Source organism: Sminthopsis crassicaudata, chromosome 2 (assembly GCF_048593235.1).
Source record: "Sminthopsis crassicaudata isolate SCR6 chromosome 2, ASM4859323v1, whole genome shotgun sequence".
Taxonomy (NCBI): domain Eukaryota; kingdom Metazoa; phylum Chordata; class Mammalia; order Dasyuromorphia; family Dasyuridae; genus Sminthopsis; species Sminthopsis crassicaudata.
The window spans coordinates 84,261,163-84,283,124 of record NC_133618.1 but is presented as its reverse complement, the minus strand read 5'-3'; the positions used below and the strand labels follow the sequence as shown (position 1 = coordinate 84,283,124).

At 35.5% G+C, this 21,962-nt stretch overlaps 1 long non-coding RNA gene across 1 annotated transcript; it reads left to right on the top strand.

The window, feature by feature from the left end:
• The first annotated feature begins 881 nt into the window (after positions 1-881).
• LOC141553230 (uncharacterized) lies at positions 882-19,364 on the top strand. Its single transcript, XR_012485331.1, has 3 exons — positions 882-963; positions 17,252-17,349; positions 19,159-19,364. It is a non-coding gene; the product is annotated as an uncharacterized LOC141553230 (long non-coding RNA).
• The last annotated feature ends 2,598 nt before the right edge of the window (positions 19,365-21,962 follow it).

Sequence of the window (21,962 nt, the reverse complement as noted above, 5' to 3'; positions counted from 1 at the left end):
TGTAACAACACTTAAGACAGAGTAATAAAACAGAGAAATTATGTAAAACATGAAATTTTTTCTTTATCAGACCTGTGGTCTTATTAATATGGGGAAATCTTAGTGAAACACTCTCTACCAATGCAAATCGGTTTCTGCTCCTGCAAATGCTATAAAAAACTTTTTTCATCAATAAACCCTTTACGCTTAAACTCTAAAATAACAATTCCAGGAGTCTTTTTACAAGAGGTATAAATAACATTAAAGATATGGGGAAATAATTGTATTAGACTAAGTGTGCCTAAAAGATAGCCATGCTGGAGGTGACACAATTGTGAGGGAATTGAATGAATTACAAGATATTTGAATGTGGGGAAGATAATAAAAGTGGAAAAAAACTCAGACTTCAGTAATACTGAAAAAAATGACCTACCATCATGTCTGCTTTCTCATTTATAAAAGCTTTTATGAAAATTATCTAAGTACAGATTATGAATATTCACATTCACAGTATTTCACAATAGATCATATCTTTACTGTAACACAAATGACGAAAAAAAGTAGAAAATATAAGTGTCCACTGGATTTATTCTTAGTTGATTAGTTTTAAAAGATATTTTATTTGGTAAAGCAAAATATTTCCTTGAAGGCTTTCTTCCAACAAAAAAATCTCCATCCATATATCAAAATCACTCAAGATTTTTTGAAATACATTACAGAGATAATCTTGCTCAATGACACTCTATCTGATCATTAATATCAGATGAGGCATAAAATAAGAACTTGTCAAACAAGTTCACTACTTCATGGAGGAGGGCTCCAGTACAGATTCCAAGTTGAACAGGGATTCCTTGTGGATGGTGATTCCTCTTAATTCTCCATTTTTTTTAATTTTTTTTTTAGATGATTCAAACTCTGGTTGAATCAAACTCCAGAATATTGCAGAACCTCCTAGAAATTTGCCCATTCAAAAAGAGTCTCACTGTGAGTTGGATAACTTCTGGACTTTATCAGTAAACATGCATAAATAAATAAATAAATAAATAAATATATATATTTATATTTTTTTCCCTAAGAGACTGGTTTTTAAATTATAACTATTTTAAACCAGCATGTATTTTCTCTTTCTTTCACTTGGTCCTCCTCTTCCCTCCCATCCTCTGCTACAATCGCCATTAAACAAACAAAAGAAGAAGAAAGCCCTAGTAATAAGTATCACATATATATCACATACTTGAACAAGTTATAAGTAGATAAGAAATTGGTTTCAGAATTAAATGGTAGGAAAGTAAGCTTAATTGGGTTCTGATTTCTTGAAAAATTTGTGACTTATAAGACATTGGGGAGGTACATAATTGATGTTTGTAGGCACAACAAATAACCTATGAAGAAGCAGTGCAATAAAGGGTATTGTCTGGGAACTGTATGACAAGAAAAAAAAAAAGATGGATTAGCCCTATGCCTAGAGTGAGGGATAACTGAGAGAGAGCTTGTATTCTCCATTAATAGACTTGCAATGTCTGGAGAAAGTGAGAAAGGCTCATGGTGTTTAGTGGGCTCCATGGCTAATCTTAAAGAAGGAAGGATACAGACAGGAGTATCACAAGAGGCACAAGTATGAATGAGTTGTGATTTGTATCACTGAATGGGACATTCACAACAAAGAGATCAGAGGTTCCCTTGAGCATTTTAGTGGACTTGAAAAGTGACTCATAGGCTCATATCTTGACTAAAATGAGATTTTTAAAAAATCAAAGGAGATAATAGTTGAGTATAAAAACATTTAGCACAATATCTAGCACATAGTTATTTTTCATTCATGTCTGACTCTATCCGACCCTATTTGAGAATTTCTTGGCAAAGATACTAGTGATTTGCCATTTCCTTCTCCAATATATTTTATAGATAAGGAAACTGAGACAAACAAGATTAAGAATCTTACATCACATAGCTAATAAGTGTCTGAGGTTAGATTTGAACTCACAAAGATCTCTTCCTAACCATTCCCAGTAGTCTAGTCACTAAACCATTTAGCTTCCAGGTCTGACGCATAGAAGGTACTGTATAAATTGTTATTCCTCTACCTTGGCTCTCTACTAGAGATAGTACTAGTGATGAGACCATGGCCAGCTAACCACTAGGTGGCACTGTGGGGATGTACAACTAGTTGACTGTTCCTCTAAGTTAGTTCTTATATACATAATTTCTCAAAGTGACTACAATCCTGGACTTGGTACAGGAAGATCTAGATTCAAATTCTGCCTTTGATACTTAGTAATTATGTGATTGTTAACAGTTACTTAACTTCTCAGAATCTTAGTTTCCTCAACTACAAAATGGGGTCAATAGCATTTATCTCCTGGTTTAGAGACTTGAATAAGACAGGTGTAACAATCCTTTTCCAACATTTCTTGGAAGTCATTGGGAATAATGGATAAAGAAGGCCATTTTAGCAGAAATGTGTGTTGATTATACATTTCCTAGAGTCCTTAGGTTTATGTTTGTTTGTTTTTTTTTTTTTTTTTTGCCTTTGAAGAGTTTTCCTGTCTTCCTGTTTTTGGGGGTTCAGATAGAAAAAAAAGATACCCGTCCATGCTTTTTTTTTTGGAGTCACATGTTTAGAGCTTTAGGAATGTTCCTCTGCTGATGCCCCTAAAACTGATCAGATGAATAAAGAATAAACTGGAATTGACCTGAAGAATCATGGGGCATGAATTTTACCTTTAGAGCTACAGACCAGAGTAAACAAGAATAGGTGGAATAGAGTTATGAACAGACTAGAACAGGTTAAAGTTTATTGAAAGAAATGTTAACTACAGCTATGAGTAAGCTAGCAGATGTACCATTATTAGAAAGTGCTCTTCTTCTCTTTCCTCAACCTTCAGATCCATATCTTAAGTTCCAGAGATCTGCCAAATCCTTGAATCTTGTCTTTTTTCATTTCCCTCCTCTTATTTCCTGGGAGTAGGTACAGAGGCGGAAAAGAGTCAATCCAAAATATAATCAATACTGCATGTTGTAAACACATTTTTTACACTTTTGGTTGGTATTGCTTTACTATCTTTTTTAGTTCTATAGTGTTTTAATAAATCACGTGGCAATTAAAAACAGTAAATTACAAATTCTGTGAAAGAGGATACAAATTAGAAGCAAAGTTTCTAAAAGCAGAAATTGGGATCTTAGGATATTGAATAGCATTCCCTATTTTAGTAATTTTTGAGCATATTTCAAGTGAGACAGCTGAATTTGTGTACAACCTGGGACCAGCTACAGCTCTTTAGGAGAACTAGTTAGTGGGAGGTTAGAACGGTTTACTCAGCTATAACCAGTATGCCATCTAGTGAAAAGTAAAGGAATCTACAATTGGGGAAAACATGCATTTGTTTGGACCAGGTGACTAGGGGCCCAAAGAGTAGTGCCAACTGGTGGCCAAACTATACTATCCCCACTAACTAACTGAATAAATACTAGCTCACTGCACTCAAAAAGTAAGAGAAGGAATCGAGTTTGGCTGAATATAGCTCTGGCAGCACACCATATGTATGCCTAGCACCCACAACCCACACACTATCTGTCATATGTATAGAGTGCTCTGCAAACTTGAAAGGGCAATATAAATGCTACTTATTGATATTATTGCTAAGGTTTCTTTTAATTCTATATCTTAGTACCTATGAAATAGAATCTCTAAATAAACAAAGGGAAAACCAAAATCTATTAGATATCTACAAAGGAAAAAAGAGGAGTTTCTCCCTTCCTTCCCTCCTTCCTTTCTTCCCTTCCTCTTTCTCTTCCTCCTTCCCTTCCTTTCTTTTCTCCCTTCCTTCCTTTTCTTCTTTTCTTCCTTTTTTCCTTTCCCTTTCTCTTTCCATTCTTTCCTTCCTCCCTTTTCTCCCTTCCTTCTTCTTTCATCTTTTTTTTTTTTTTTTTTTTTTTTTTAAACTCTGGGGGCTTAATTATACGGATATAAGCATTAAAATGGGAGTTGCAATTAGAAGGGTTCTAGAAGTCCATGGCACAGAATGCAGGCTTATTTGGACTGAGTATGCAGTAAATAAATACTATTTCCTGCTTATTTGGATACCATAATGTACTAAGAACTGAATAATTTAACTAAAGCGGAATCTATGGCTCTTATTGTCACCATATTTGCCTCCTTATTCCTACTTACAGGTGGTGGTGCTTTGAATGGAGTACTGAACATGAAATCAGGAAGGTCTGTCTTCAAATTTGGTCATAGACATTTACTATGTTCAAGAATTCTGAAATTCCCTTGTTTGATCATTACCATTGTCTGACCTCCTTTTCTACTTTATGGTTTCTAATTCTATGACTCCTCAATTCTCTCCCAAGATATCTCTTCTTTACTAACCATTTTCTTCTCTTTTCTCCAATTTGACTCCTCGGTGAACCAATTCAGTTCTATGTTGGCTTCCTCTTTTAAAGCCCTAGTCCCCTTATGATATCACCAGTTACACTCAGCCAAGTCTCAGTCTTGTATCACCCCAACCTTCACCATCATCTTTGCTCTACTAACATGTTAAATGAAGATAGAGAAAATCATGCAAACATTCTGATTGAGTCCACTATAAATTTATATTACTTAATCTTCACTGGGTCCTCCCCCCTGCAAAGCAATCCTTCTAAACTTCCCTTATCAATTCACTATCCCACTCTTCACAATGATTTTTTCAAACTTTTTCATCCCTCCTCAAACCATTTGTGGCAAAGTTTTCCTCTTTTCCTTCCCTTTCTCATCTATTACACAGATACTTTTGCCATTATTTCCTCCTTCACTCCTGTCTCAAGTAATGAAGTAACTTTACTCCTTACCAAGGACAACTTCTCTACCTATTCAATTGGCCCCATTCCTTCCTGTCTCCTCTATCATCCTTATTCTTTCACTTCTTCTCAATCTCTTAATGTTTATTGGCTCATTTCCTACTGTCTACAAGTATGGAAAAAACCCTTACCTTATCCTTCTATCCCTGATAATTAATATCATATCTCTTCAGGTCTCTGTAACTAAACAGGAAAAACGCCATCTATTATTAGTACCTCTATTTTCTGTCCACTTACTCTCTTCTTAACCCTTTACAATTTGGCTTCCAGTTTTGTCATTTCACCAAAACTGCTCTCTCCAAAGTTTCTAATGCTCTCTTAGTTATCAAATCCAATAGACTTTTCTCTATTTGCATTCTTCTTGATCTCTCTGTAGTCTTTAACACTCTTTCTCTTCTTTTTTCTCTAGCTTTTTGGATACCCCTCTCTCCTGGTTCTTGTCCTACCTATGTAACTATTCCTTCTCTGTCTCATTTTCTGGATTCTTTTCCACATCACATCTTCTAACTGTAGGTGTCCTTCAGGGTTCTATTTTAGGCCCTCTTCTCTTTTCCCTCTATATTGCTTCACTTGGGCATTTCATCAGCTCCCATGGATTCAATTACCATCTTTATGCTGGTAATTCTCAAATTATTTATCTTGTCCCCAAAGTCTTTGCTGATCTCCAATTTCACATCTCCAATGGCCTCTTAGGGATTCCAAACCTGATATCTAGTATTTTAAACTCATTTCCCAAACCAAATTTTTGATCTTTTCCCCTAAAACCTTCCTCCTACTTCTATCTTAGCTATTACTGAGGGAAATGTCATCCTCTAGTGCAGGCCATTCCCATTTCATTCTTAGACTGCTAATTAATAATAAAGTAATAGACTAAAGTAATAGACTGCTGGTGGATCTTCCTGCCTCGAGTCTCTTCCCATTCCAGCCCATCTTCCATTCATCCACTAAGGTAATTTTCCTTAAATCCAGATCTGACCATGTCACCCCATTTGAGAAAATCAAGTGACTACTATTGCCTCTGCATCAAATAAAAATGCTTTGGTTAGTATGTGAAGCCTTTCATAAAGCCCCATCCTCTTTTAAGTCTTCTTACATCTTATTCTCTGACAGATACTCTTTGATCCTGTGACTATGGTCTTCTGGCTACACATAAACAGACAATTCATTTCTTAGTTTCAAGAATTTTCTCTGACTGTCCCACATCCCTAGACTGTTATTCCGTCTTCAACTCTACCTATTGACTTCCCTAGTTTCCTTTAAGTGCCAATTTGAATCCCTTCTTTTACCAGATTTCCTCATCTCTTCTATTGCTTCCCTCTGTTAATTTTTCCTCCTTATTTTATATGCAGTTTTGTTTTATGTATATTTGTTTGCTTGTTGTCTCCCTCATTAGATTGTCAGTTCCTAGAGGGCAGAAATTATCTTTTGCCTCTTTTTGTGTCCCCAGCACTTAACAAAGTGCCTTAAACTATGCCTGCCTCAGTTTACTCATCTGTAAAATGGAGATAATAATAGCCTCTACCTCCAAGGGTTGGTGAGATGATCAAATGAGATAATATTTATAAAGAACTTAGCACAGTACCTGGTGCATAGTAAGTACTGTATAATATTAGGTATTATTGCTACCCACTCAAAGAGTGTGTCTGGAACTAGATAGTCCAGAGGTATATGTTTTAAATCTAATCCTGTGTCAGTTCTAAGGTAAATACACACCACACACAGAGAATGCCTTGACCACTTAAAAGGAAACTTAGGAAGCTTATTTTTTTTTCTACAGAGATTTAGACTGACATTTGCTCTAATTGTTCTTTCGGTTTCATCCATCACAATAGCAGCTAGTGAAGAGGGTATAAAAAGCTTTCCTCATGTCCTTTGCTTTGAAGATTTCTGTTTGTGATTACTTTTCTCTGAAAGGAAAAATCACATCTGTAAGAACGGAACTCTCAGCAAATGTTAGACAGAGGGTAAAGCTCCATCGAGACAGGAGGAGAATCCTTAGGGGATTGATCTTGGTGCTGTTCAACTGCTGAGCTCCGTTAGCAACTGTTCCTGGAATTGGGGCATAGGAAAAAAATTATTTATACCCCCCAAAATAGCACTACCCATCAAACCCATCATTCTTTGGAAAATCAAAGAAAAATAGCTGAATTTTTGTCCTAATCCTGAGATAAGCCTATAATGGAAAGAGCTTTGATTTCCAATTAGAGTACCTGTGTTGTAGTCTTGGGTTTGCTGCTCTATGATTTTGGTCAAACCTCTTAACTTCTCTATGTCTATTTTTTAAATATATAAAATAATAATAGTAAGAGCTAGTATTTATATATCACTTTTCATATATTACCTCATCTAGACCTTAACAGCCCTAGAGACTAGGTGCTATCATTATTGCCATTTTATAGATGGGGAAAGTGATATGGATAGTAGTTAAATGGCATGCTCAAGGTCACAAAGTCAGCAGGTAGCTGAGGCAGAATTTGAACTTATGTCTTCTGTCTCCAGATCTCATGCTGTTACCCACTTTACTGTTTAGCTGCCTCAGATTACATATATTACTAAATGGACATGCTTCATTAAAACCATAAGAAAAAAATAGAAAGAGTATTAGTTTTAAAAGCAGAAGACCTAGGTTTCAGTTTTTCTATTTAATAACTGTGTGACTTAGGTCAAGTCTTTTTTTTTTTTTTGTTAAGTCTTTTAAACATTTTAGCTCTTTGTTTTCTAATTTTCAAAAAGAAGATCATTTTGCTTCGTACCTTTTTTTCCAGAAAATGGCTTTGAAATAATAACAATAGTGTAAGAAACTGTGATTTTTTTTTGATGGAAAAATACCTTTGCAGATGACCACAGTAATCTCTCTAAGACAAGGTTTCTACCCATGATACCACAAGGACTCTGTGAATAGATTTCAGGGAGGGGTATGTACTTGAATGGAAAACATATATATATATATATATATATATATATATATATATATATATACTATTTCTTTCAATTGTCAATACAGCAAGCAAATATTATTCTGATTGGTGGTTTATAGGCTTCACCAGATGGCTAATTGACCCCATGACATAAAACCTTGCTCTAAGACTTAGAGACAAATGCTTTTAAAAAACTAAATAAACAAAAGAAGTATTTTAATGTTGTTCTTTGTTTTTGTATCATAATTATTTCTGGCTAGTCCCCATTACTACTAATTGATCTTTCCCAAGTAACAAAAGAAAACTGTTAAACATTTTTTTTTCAGGTTAATAGTATTTTATTTTTCCAAATATAGATAAAGATAATTTTCAACATTAATTTTTGAAAGACTTTGTGTTCCAGGCATTCTCCAATTAATAAGTGGTCAGAGGATATGAATAGACAATTTTCAAACAAAGAAATTAAAGGCATTTCTAGTCAAATGAAAAAATGTTCTAAATAACTATTGATTAGAGAAATGCAAATTAAGACAACTCTAAGATACCATTTCACACCTCTCAGATTGGCTAAGATGACAGAAAAAGATAATAAATCTTGGACAGGATGTAGGGAAACTGGTGGAGTTGTTAACAGATCCAGTCATTCTGGAGAGCAATTTGGAAAGATGCCCAAAGGGCTATCAAACTGTGCACAGTAAGTACTGTATAATATTAGGTATGCCTTTTGATCCAGCAATGTCTCTACTGGACCTGTATCCCAAAGAGATCATAAAAAAGGGAAAAGGACCCACATGAGCAAAAATGTTTGTAGTAACCCTTTTTGTAGTGGCAAGGAATTGGAAACTGAGTGGATGCCCATTCGTTGGAGGACTGAAGAAGTTATGGTATATGTATGCTATGGAATCACCATAAGAAATGATGAGCAGGCTGATTTCAGAAAGGCCTGGAGAGACTCACATGAACTGATGCTAAGTGAAGTGAGTAGAATCAAGAAAACATTGTACACAGCAACAACAAGATTATGTGATGATCAACTGTGATGGAGTTGGGTCTTTTTAACAATGAGGTGATTCAGGCCAGTTCCAATAGACCTGTGATGGAGAGAGTCATCTGCATCCAGAGAGAGGTCTATTGGGACTGAATATGGATCACAATATAGGATTTTCATTGTTGTTGTTGTTTTCTTGGGTTTTCTTTCTCATTTTCCCCTTTTTGATCTGATTTTTCTTGTGCAAAATGATAAATCTGGAAATACATTTAGAAGAATTGCATATTTTACTATGTTGGATTACTTGCTGTCTAGGGGAGGGGAAGGGGGAAAGGAAGGGAGAAAAATTTGGAACACAAAGTGTTGCAAGGGTGAATATTGAAAATCATCTTTGCATGTATTTTGAAAAATAAAAAGACTCTGTGTTCCAAATTTTTCTCCCTCTTTCTATTACCATCCCCTTTCCCAAAGGTAGCAAACAATCTGATATAGGTTAAATATGTGCAATTCTTTTTTTTTTATTAAATTTTTTATTTTTTATTAATTTAGTTATTTTACTAAAATTTTAATTTTCAAAAAATATACATGAGTAATTTTTAAGCATTAACCCTTGCAAAATCTTGTGTTCCAATTTCCCCCTCTCCTAGATAGCAAATAATCCAATGTATGTTAAACATGGTAAAAATATATATTAAATCCAATATATGCATACATATTTATACAATTATCTTGCTGTACAAGAAAAATCAAATCAAAAAGGAAAAATGAGAAAGAAAATAAAAGACAAGCAAACAACAACAACAACAAAAAGAGTAAAAATGCTATATTATGATCCACCCTCAGTTCCCACAGTCTTCTCTCTGAGTATAGATGGCTCTCTTTATCATAAAATCATTGGAACTGGTCTGAATCATCTCCCTGTTGAAAAGAGCCATATCCATCAGAATTGATCATCATATAATCTTGTTGTGTGCAGTTCTTTTAAACATATTTCCATATTTGTCATGTTATGCAAAAAAAAATCAAACCAAAAGGGAAAAAAATCACGAGAAAGAAATAAACAAACAAACAAAAGATGAAAATATGATGCTTCAATCCACATTCAATTTCCATATGCTAATGGCATTTTGCATCCTAAATCTATTGGAATTGCCTTGAATCACCACATTGTGAAGAAGAGGAGTGGCCAAAATTCTGCTTGAGTAATCTGCTATCTCACTCCTGAGAAGTGGGAGTTATGCTTCATTATCTATTTTACACAAGGTTATTATGATAGAGCAATCTATTAACTGGTGAAACATTCCTCCAAAATAGAGTTAGCTTGTTCTCAGAAAACAGGGTCAGCATACAGGACTAATTAGGACTTATGTTCTTTTTAAATCATTTTTACACACCTAGGAAGGACCTCCAAGCCCAATGAGACATGGGAACGGTACTTTACTGAAGACCTACGATTATAACAGTTTATATTCACATAACCCTTTGAAGTATAAAGTGCTTTACATATATATCAATTGAAAGATATCTTTGCTTTTCTTCCCCTCAAGGATTCTAATTATTGCATTTTTTTTAAAGATAATTTTCTAAATAATGAGAACTTTTCATAACCTGACCCTAATCAGATTGAATGAGGATATATTAGAATGGGTGAGAAAGACAGGAACTGGAAAGCTATACTGAAAAAGGTACAAGTTTTTCTTCCAGCCTCAAAAGGACTCAGATCAAAGTGTCAAATTTATAAGGAATGTGCTTCCTGTATACTGAGAAAGAGAAGTTAGGTTAGGGCCCCCCAAATTGAGAAAAAAATGCCAGGAGATATATACAGCTGATTTCAGCTGGAAATGTTAAGTAGACTGTTCAAATGTTAGCCCTGAATATCTCCTTATAAATATAACCTAGCTTCAAACCAAGCCTGGGGGAATTTTGCTTTCTATTGAAATATATAAGGAATAGGGATTCTCAGTTGGTGGAAAGAAAGTTGAGGTCCACTCTGGGGACCTGGATAAAGCTTCCTGATAGGAAAACCTCAGGGCTTTCAGAGATTATTGGGCAAGAGATCTGCAGATGTCTAGAGAAAACCCAATATGTCCCTGATTCCCATCTTGTCTTCCTAAATACTGTTCTCCTTAAGTAAGAATGCTCTTTTCTCTTGGTTTTAGCTGAGATTTAATCTTGCTGTCAGGTGAAAAAGCTCTTTCATTCTTATATATTTTTGGCACATTCTAATCAGTATAACTTATTCAATTTCCATTTGCTGTTTGCTTGGACACATGGATTTACTTTTTATTTGTGAGATTCCTTTTTATAAGCAACATTTGGTAAGAAGGAACTAAGCAGGCAAATATAGGCTAAGGGTTACCATTCCCTGTGACAGTAGGAAAAGGCTGTGTCCTAGAATGGACCAGAAATATTTGTGAGGACAGATAATAGTAACAATAATAGTTAGCATTTATATAGTACTTATAGATATTATCTCATTTGATCTCACCATAAATTTGGGAGGTGGATACTATAATTATTTTTATTTACAGGTGAGGACACTGAGGCAAATGAAGATTAAGTCACTTGCCCAGAGTCACACAACTAGTAATCAATCAATAAACATTTATTAAGTACCTACTATTTGTTAGACACTGTGCTAAACATTTTACAAATATTAGTTCATTTGATTGAGCCTCACAACAATGCTGGGAGATAGCTATTGTTATTATTCTCAATTTATAGATGAGGAAACTGAGGCAAGGACTAAATTGCTTAGGGTCATTCAAGCTAGTATCTGGGACTAGATATGAATTTGGGAGTTATATATTTAAGTCCACTCACTGAACCACCCAGCAGTGAATAATTCTAGCCCAATACCTCTCTTGGAAACAGGGGAGAGAAGAAATAAGTTCTCAGCTACAGCCCTTCTGTTTTTCTCAAGATGGAAATCTCAGCTTCCCTTAGAGAAGAATGGGACAGATTCCAGAGTTTTCATTCATGCCACCTGTGAGCTACATATATCCATTTAGACAATTCATGTAGACGCATGCATCATATATGGGCAAATGTGACTTATATAAGAGCTACAATGTTCTCCTGAGGAAGAAGTGAATAACTGAGATAGTATTTACATTGATTTTGGAAGGTAATAGATGATCAATTCTGATGGATATGGCTCTTTTCAATAGTGAGGTGATTTAGGCCAGTTTTAATGGTCTTGTGATGGAGAGAGCCATCTGCACCCAGAGAGAAGACTTTGGGAAATGAGTGTGGATCATAAGAGTATTTTCATTTTGTTGCTGTTGTTTGCTTGTATTTTGTTTACTCTCATTTTTTTCTTTTTTAAATCTTATTTAAAAATTTTTAACCTTATTCAAAAATTCTTTATTTCTTTCTTTATTAAAGCTTTTTATTTTCAAAACATATGCATAGATAATTTTCAACATTAACCCTTACAAAACCTTGTGTTCCAAATTTTCCCTTCCCCCTTCTGTAGATGGCAAGTAATCCAATATATGTTAAACATGTCAAATATATATTTAAAATCCAATATATATACATATTTATACAATTATCTTGCTGAACAAGAAAAATCACTGATTTGATTTTTTTTATGCAGTATGATAATTGTGGAAATATGTATAGAAGAATTACATGTTTAACATATGCTTCCCTTTTTAGGGGAGGGAATAGGGGGAAGGGAGGGAGAAAATAATTTGAACACAGGGCTTTTCAGGGGTGAATGCTGAAAACTATGTATATGTTTTAAAAATAAACAGCTTAAAATATTATAGAAGGTATAAATAGAAACATAACAAAAAGATACTGAGATGGCTTCTAAGCCTTGATGGAGTTGAAAGACTTAGGGAACATCCTTAGATTAGAGGAAGAGAGTGTGATATTTGTAGCCTTAAGGTCATGGAAACAGAGCAGAGAGATGCAAAAGGGGAAAGATTGATATAACAATGAACTCAGACCCAAAGATTAGGAGAGGAGCTATAACTGAGGAGTAATGAACAAGGCATAGAGCCATGATGGATAAGAGCAAACCCTAACCTTTCCTTTCTTGGATACTCATGAGTAATATGAACTGTGCAAGTCTAAGGAAAGACAGTTGACTATGATGACCTTTAAGGTTTTTATTCTTAAGGGAGAAGGACCACATCCCCAAGATGGCCCTGTAAGTCTAAATCAATCATAGAGATCTCTATGGAAGTGGAACCCACTAGGGAAAAAAGGTTTTCTTGACACTTTATGGGATTTAAATACAAGACTTTTCTGTTTTTTCCCACTTCAAACCAGTAGTATTCCTCTGGGATGTTTTTGGTTTTCGATATCATGCCTTCATATTCTAAGAGATTCATGACCGGGAAATCTCACCCTGAAAGATTGAATCAGTCTTGATACTCATGTCTCTTCAAGCTCCTCCTTGCCTCTAATTGGATCCTTTGACAAGAGAGCAGAACCATGAATTCCAAAACTTGCATTTAAGGAAAGGGCCCTGGTACAGCATCAACCTGCTAGTGGCTGCTAGGGATCTAATTCTTCTTCTCCTCTTTCTTTTCTTCTTCTTTTTAAAGCTTTTTATTTTTAAAACATATACACAGATAATTTTTCTTTTTCTTCTTTTTTTTTTTTTTTTTTTTTTTTTTTTGCCAAGGTAATTGGGCTTAAGTGACTTGCCCAGGGTCACATAGCTGAAGAGTTACATGTCTGAGGCCACATTTGAACTCAGGTACTCCTGACTTCAGGGCTGGTACTCTATCCACTTTACCACCTAGTTAGTCCATGGATAATTTTTTAACATTGACCCTTGCATATCTTTGTGTTTCAAATTTTCCCATCCTTCTCCCCACCCTCTCCCCTAATTGGCAAGCAATCCAATACATGTTATACATCTTAAAATATATGTTAGATCCAATATGTATAAACATATTTATACAATTCTCTTGCTGCACAAGAAAAATCAGATCAAAAAAAGGAAAGTAAATGAGTAAGAAAACAAAATGCAAGCGAACAATAACAAAAAGAGTAAGAATGTTATGTTGTGATATATATTTAGTTACCACAATCCTCTCTCTGGGTGTAAATGGCTCTCTCCATCACAAGATCATTGGAACTGGCATCAGTCATCTCATTGTTGGAAAAAGTGTCGTCCATCAGAACTGGTCATTGTATAATATTGATGTTGTTGTGTACAATGATGGGGATCTACTTCTGATCAGCAGAACAGATCCCTTCATGTGAGAGGATAATAAGGACACAAGGAGACTGAGAGGCAGTTGCATTCTCTGACCTCTCTCCTCTTCTCTCTTGTCTCTGATTTATTTCATTCCCAATTCACAAGCAACTTCTGCAGTTAGTAAAGGCTTATTTTCAATTCCTTCAAGTGTGCTATGATTCACAGCTATGGGGGCATTCAGAAATGTTCAGAGAACAGGCCTGCCCCTTAATGATACAGGCTTTCTGGACTTTGCACTTAAGGTATGATCTTTAACTGGGCCCTGCATAGTCTTCTCTCCATTTTCTACAGTTTCTCAGCTGTTGGACTTTTTTTTTTTTTTTTTAAACTTTTCCATCATGCTCCCTCTTTAGTTTCCTATTATGTGCTGCTTTCTCTCAGATTATAAACTTGTCGAGGGCAGGGCTATCTTTCTTTTTATTTGTCTTTATATCCCCAGCACTTAACACAGTGTCTGATACATATAGGAAGATAAGCATTTGTTTGGGATTCTGGTTGAATTTCCGTGTGAAGCATAAGCCATTGACGGCATCAAGAAAATGTCTTGAATTTTAGGGATGTTTTGATTTGCTCAAGTTTTGGAGCATGAGAACCCCTCCTTTGTTCAACCCTATAGAAGGGAAATTTCATTATAGAGCTGTCCCAATTTTCCTTCTTCAAAGAGATTCAAAGAGATCTGAGCACAGATTAGAGATTACAAATCAGAGAGTGGACTTTGATTCCTGAGGGGTGTTGACAAATTAATATTACCTCCAAGCTAATCATTTTCCTCAATTAGCCCCAGAGATGACAGTTTATCAGCCTAAAGCATAGCAACAGTTGGGATATTAATGGCTCAGTGAAAAGTTCTATACCCAATTTATTTAATTTTGAGTGTGCTCACAGGTACTTAAGGCAGTGGCAGAGGCACATTGGAAGTTCAGATACTTTCAAATAAGTATCCTTAGAAGTGGTTAACTCCCATTAAATAATGGGATTAATGGGTTAATAAGTAAATCTTCTAGGGAAAGAAGGAGATCAGTATCAACTTTGATGTTGATTCTCTTATAACCCCAAGTTTGAGAGTTCTGGGCTACAGTATTCTAGAGAAAAAAATGAGTACCCAGACAGAACCCTACTCTTAAAAAATAGATACTAAAAGCCAAGAGAATGGGGAGTTATTGGGCAATTACATCCTCTTGGGGGAGAAGAGAATCACATAATATGGGCCCTGCAATTAGAGTATCAGCAAGGAACTAATTGGTAACAGGACCCATCAAATACAAAACAAAACAAAACAAAAGATCAAACTGTGAGTTCTAGGGATTATATAGGCTTCTGATCATATGGGACTGGCTGAAGACAGAGGGAAAACATATCAGTTGTTCCTGGCTTATTGTGAGAACTCTAAGCAGTTTTTCAATTTTCTTTAAGATTAAATGCTATCCTATACTCTCTGTGGCTTGTTACCTTGAATGTTTGTGTAGGAGTTGTATAAACCTAAACATGAGTGGTATTAAAGTGTCACTCAGATTTCTCAACAGAGCGCTCTAGATGGGAGCAAAATGAGATAAAGTGATATGATTTAGGGGATAATATCTTGAAAATGAACAGAGCCTAGGACTTCTTGGCCATAGGTTACACATAGTGGATGTTTTACATAGATACATTTTAAATTTATATAATAATATTTACATATTTATAAAATTATATATAAAATATACATAATGTATACATTATATATAATAGACACATGTATTATACATGCATGTACAAATACATAATAATATATAAATAATATATACTTATATAAATTATAAATATTTATATATAATATTGAACTTTCCTGAAGCAGAAATATTAACAATGAGGTGAAAATGTTGTATTCAAAGCACAGCAAGATAAGCACAGCTGACCTCTTACAAAATCCTGTGCTTCTTAGAAAGATTTTAATTCCTTAATTTATAGTTCTTTAATGTCAGTGAAGGTAATACCTCTCTATATAAAATAAAAGGAACAGAGTGAACAATTTTATCTATGTTGGAAATTTATTTGAGCTCTATTGTGTGGACTCTCTAGAACAGAGGTTATTAACCTGGGATCCATGAATTAAAAAAAATGTTTTCCTTTATAATCCTATGCATTTTACTTTCTAAAAACAAGATTCTAAAAAAGGATCCATAGGCTTCACCAGATTACCCAAGGGATTTATCACACACACCAAAAATTAAGGATCCCTGCTATAAAGCTGTGTGTGCCTAAGATATGATACACAAATGGAAAAAATTGGATAGGGCTCTTCTCTCCAGTCAGATTTTTACCCTGTCAGTCCTTTACTGAGGCCTTGAGGTCCCAAGGCAGACATCACATGAGAAAACCTCTGCTTCTTCCTAAAATTTCCAGTTTGATTGATTCAGCTAGGAGAATGTCTGTCTAATACCAGAACAGTTGTTTCTTGGAGCCATTGAGCTCTCTGAGTAAAGCCTTCTAATTCCACTATCCCAGTCTCTTCTTTAAGTCCCATAGCTATTTTGCTTTCATATAATGAATATCTCTTGATATCCACACATAGATATAAATGGATGAGATGATTGCCAACATAATTGGACCTTGTTTAAAATAGGATCTTTGCCTAATGGCAAAAGACTGGAAACTGAGGGGATATTCATCAATTGAGAAATGGCTGAATGATTTGAGATATATGGATGCAATAGAATACTATTTTGTTATAAGAAATGATGAGCAGGTGGATTTCAGATAAACCTGGAAAGACTTACATGAACTGATGCTGAATGAACTAAGCAGAAGCAGACTGAATCATACTGTTTTTCACATTCTTCATTTTTTTCCATGTTTCTATTCTTTTGTTGTTTCTTCTTTTACAACATGATTGATGTAAAATGTAAAATGCTTTACATGATTATAAATATATAACCTATATCAAATCATTTATCATCTCATGGAAGGGGAAGTTGAAGAAGAGAGAGAAAATTTGGAACTCAAAATTGTTTAAAAATAAATGTTTAAAATTATCTTTATATGTAATTTGGAAAAAATTAAATACTGTATGAAAAAAATAAGATCCTAAGGACTTTCCCAATGAAGAAGCTAAAAGATAATTAGGGTTTTCCTCTGCCTCTGGAGTTTGCTCAAAATTTTTGATTTCTTTAGAATTTAAAAAAATTCTGATTTTTATTCAATAAGCTATATACACAGAGGTGAGAGCAGCTGGAAATAAAAGGGAGACCATAGTGAAATCTCTTGTTCTGTCAGTATGCAAATCATTTCCAAATATTCAAATGACTTTTTTTTTTTTCCCAGAAAGGAAGTCAAGAAGTTCCCAGAACCACTCATTTCCAACTTCACCTCATGATCACACAGATGATCCAGCATAGTCCCTCCTGCAGGCATGCAAAGTGGTATGTTTCTGTGGCAAAGGGAAATTTATTTTAAAACTCAGTATTAGTGTAAACATTTGTTCCCAGTAAAGACTGTACAGTGATACAAAGAATACCATTGAGTAAGAATTAATGGAGGATCATATGTTAAGGTTTGTTGGTAAGTATGTGTGTGTTTATAAGGGTGTCTGAAATTGAGGAAGTTCTTTCTATTGTGGAGCAGTAAATGAGTGGTGAGAAGTTCTATGCCCCAGTTTCTTTACCTCAAAGTAGTGGCAGAAGCCCAGGATATCTGCCTGTAGCCTCAGAAGGAAACTAGGTACTTAAGTAGGAGATATTACAGAACGGAAGTCTTTTTTTATTATTATTAATTTTATAATTATAATTTTTTGACAGTACATATGCATTAGTAATTTTTTTTACAACATTATCCCTTGTATTCATTTTTCCAAATTTTCCCCTCCCTCCCTTTATTCCCTCCCCTAGATGACAGGCAATCCCATACATTTTAAATGTGTGAACGGAAGTCTTCTAGGGAAAGAAGGAAAAGACTTTGGGATTGATCCTCTAACTATTCCAAATTTGAGAGTTCTGGGCTACAGCCTTTTAGAGAGAGAAGGAATAAAGTCTCTGCTGAAAGTTCTATTCCAGTGACTCATCATGACATGGGGATGACCTTAGATCCTCTCTAAGATGAGCAGTTAGGTTATATGATGAATGGAACTCTGGATTTAGAGTCAGGAAGATCTAAGATTAAATCCATCTTGGATACTTAGTAGCTGCATGATAGTGGACAAGCCAGTTAATCAATCTAAGTCTCAATTTCCTTTATAAAATGGGGGACACTAGTCTCCTTTATTTTTATGCCCAAGGTGGTTGTGAGAATAAAAAGAGATAATTTATGTAAAGTTCTTTCAAAGCCTTAAAACACTATGTAATTGCTAGCTATCTCTTTTATTTTTATGCCAGCAGCATAACTTCTTATGTCCTACAAAGCTGGACAGCTTTAATGACAGCTCTGGCAACAAATTTTCTCTGCCTACTGTTGGACCAGCCTTGCTAAGTATAGAAAAGTTTATTACCAAAAAGCTGGCTACCAGGAGGGTATACGTTGCAAGAGAGTCGGCTCTAATGGAATTGTGGCTTCTTTCAAGTGCTACCATTAAAAAACAAGAACAACAGTGAACCTAAGTATAGTCCCAAGTGCTTATGGGCAGCTTTCTAAGTTATTGGCTTAGGTAGAGCCATGTGGTGTTGGGTGGTTGAGACTTGAGATAGGGGAGAAGAGCAGAGCAAGGAGTGTAGAAAGAAAATTTTGAGTGACAGAGGAAAAACAGAAAGAGAATTAAGAATATCAAGGAATTTTGGCACCTGGGGAAAATGCATTTTGGGGACAGGAAACTGGTAGATTGTGTTCCAGGGGATTGTCTCCAAATCTACTTTTTTTTCTCAGTGCTTCCTACAAGATGCATTTTCCTATGGCATGTAGATATACCTTCTCACCTGGAGCAGCCTTCCTGGCAAGACAGAATTCTGAACTAATTTCCCTGAAATGTGTTTATGAGTATGCCCATGTTTTGAGATGGAAGACTTCCCAATGTAACTCAATAAACTCCCCCATCATCCTCAGAAAGCCAAGGACCCTAACCCTTTTACCCCTAGCAGAATAAGGACTATACTTTCATCTGCTTCGCATCCCTAGACTGTGTTTGGAGCTATCACTAGTCTGGAGAAACATTATCTCTTTCCAAATTGTTCCCAATTGTTCTTTAATATAGAACAATTCCATGGGGACATGGATTTTCTCTGTCCTTCTCTTTTTTAACCCAGGCAGAAGATTGACTGTGGGAAAGAAGCATGCCTCCTTGGGATGTCAGTGCTTGGGATAGTCTCAATCACCCTGCATCTATGAAGAAGTTCATGTCTACCCACCACTCAACAAGAGCAATCTTGAGAAATAAAGTAGAGATAAACATTTCTTGATTTTTAAACCTTGTCAAGTGGCTGACTCAAAGTAGGGAAATCCAGAAAGAAGTTTCATGGGGGAAAAAAAGAAAATTTCTTTTAAAAGCAGAAATAACAGTGGACAGGTGAAAGGAAGGAGGGAAGAAGCACAATCTCCTGGATTGTGGCTCCCCTTAGCAGCTAAAGAGATTTGCTGTTCATGAAATTAGTATTCTGGAGCTCTTTATTTAAAACAAGTATAGGCAGCAGGAGAAAGTCCAGATGTCATTATAGTAGACATTCTTCTATTCCTCCCTCCACATTCTAGGACATTTGAAATTATTGAAATTAAAATGTTAGATGTATGGGACTACCTGCCATCTAGGGGAGGAGGTGGAAGGAAGGAGGGGAAAAGTTGAAACAAAAGTTTTTGCAAGGGTCAATGTTGAAAAATTACCCATGCATATGTTTTGTATATACAAAGCTATAATAAAAAATGTAAAAAAGAAGATAGAAACAAAATTTGGATTTCAATTCATAATCTTTGTTCTATTTTGCTCCTAATATAATAAAGTTCTTTTTATCTTGAAAAAAAAAGAAAAGAAAAGAAATTAAAGTGTTGGCCAAAACTTTGAGATTGCCTCACATTCCTTTTTTAAATACCATGTTTTGCTTCTACAAGAAAAGTTGAGAACAATAGACCAAATATTTCAAGTAAGCTAGAAGCTTTCATTTATGAAAACTGCTGTAGGTTGTGTCTGACTTTTCCTGACCTCATTTGCAGTTTTCTTAGCAACGATAATGGAATGGTTTGTCATTTCATTCTCCAGCTCATTTTACAGATGGTGAAAGTGAGGCAAAGAGGATCAAATGGATTGCCCAAGGTCCCACAGCTAGTAAAAGTCTGAGGCCATATTGGAACTTGGGCCTTTCTGACTCCAGGACCAGTACTTTTTCTACTAGGCCACCCAATTGCCTACTTATGAAAACTAGAGTAGGATTTATAAATATAAAGCAAGGGTGGGCTATGAGGCAAACTATTTCAAACCAAGTCTACTGAATCTGTGGATTCTAAGCATGGGTCAATATAAATACACAAACCAAAAACTATTAAAATGATCTGATTTCATAGATTTAGAGCCAGAAGAAATCTTAGAAACCAGATTTACAAGACAGTTATATAGTAGAAACAAAATCATTGAATATTCCAGAGAGTAGGCTGAATAGAACAAACAGTGTATATGGTGGTATTTTGAAATAAGACCTTAGGACTTGCCTTCAAGAGGGTACTAGTCACATCATTCTTATGTGGTAAAATCACTATGAATTTGTGCCCAACTCAAAGGCAGACAAGAAGTGCCCACATGAAACAATTAGAGAACAATACTGAAGCATGGAAGGGAATGTGTGTAGGTGGGTAAAATTGTAGATCCATCAAAATATCAAGGTAATAGCTCACATTTATGTAGCAATTTATAGTTATAAAGAACTTTACATAAATTATCTCATTTGAGTCTCACAACAACCCTTTGATGTAGCACAAGTATAACTATCTCCATTTCAGAGATAAGGAAACTAAGTCTGAGAGAGATCATAAGCAAATAAGTGGCAAAATATAGGGCAGAGAGAGGGAATGGATCTGTGATTTCATTGACAGGAAATTTCCCTATACCAAGGCAGATCTGTACCTTCTAGGCATATTACAATCTTAGAGATACAACTAGAACACTGAGATCTTAAGTGATTTGTCAGGGTTCCAGTTAACTAAAAGTCCATTCTTGTGACTTAAGGTCTATAGTCCCTCTATTTAATTTCCACAATCATGAGAGATATCATTTGGCTTACCTTTTCCACACAAGATATATCCATGTAATGACCTGTTTCTGAGGACATGTGGATTTTGGTCCCTGGAACACATCTCCCAGTAGGATTTGGGGCAAAGAATTGCATGAGGCTTGAAGATGATTTCCCAAGGGGTATTATTTTACACAGATGTCACTGTGTCTGATCTTGATTAAGCCTGACTAAGCTCTAAGCAATCCACAGCACCTGCTTCAGCTGCCTTCATGGCCGTTGGAACAAATTGTTCTCATCCTCCCATTCCACAGGGGAAAATCTTCAAATGCTTGAGGTAGACATCCCCTTCCCCCAATTATATACAGGCCAGTTCCAGAGTCACCCCCTTCACTTTGTTCCCCATGGTCTTCTCCAAAGCCACATTATTGTTACACATGAGCCCTTCCATTTTCTTCCCTCTCTCCTTCTACCACCCCCTTTCCCAATTCTCACCAGTTGTTTTGACTTTTGACCTGCCACAGAGACTAATGATTTTGCACAACTCTGCCTCCCTTAAATCCAATTAACAAGCAAGTCAAGATATCACCTGCGACATCATTGGTTCTCTTCCAAAACGAAGACTGAATAACGTGGTAGACAAGGATTTTGAAAGTTAAGTTTAGAGACTGAAGGGGAAGGTACTATCATTAGAATAAATTTTCCCCCAGAAGTACAGAAGGGAAATTAATAACCTCTCATATACCTGAGTGGAAGTTGCTATGAACAAATTCCTTTCTAATTAAGCCAATGTAGAGGAAATAGTATGATGAGTCAGTTGGGGTGCTAATGTAGGCTATTACAACTTCTTGAGCCAAGGTGAATAATTCCAGCTTCAATGGGTGCTGACTGTTGTG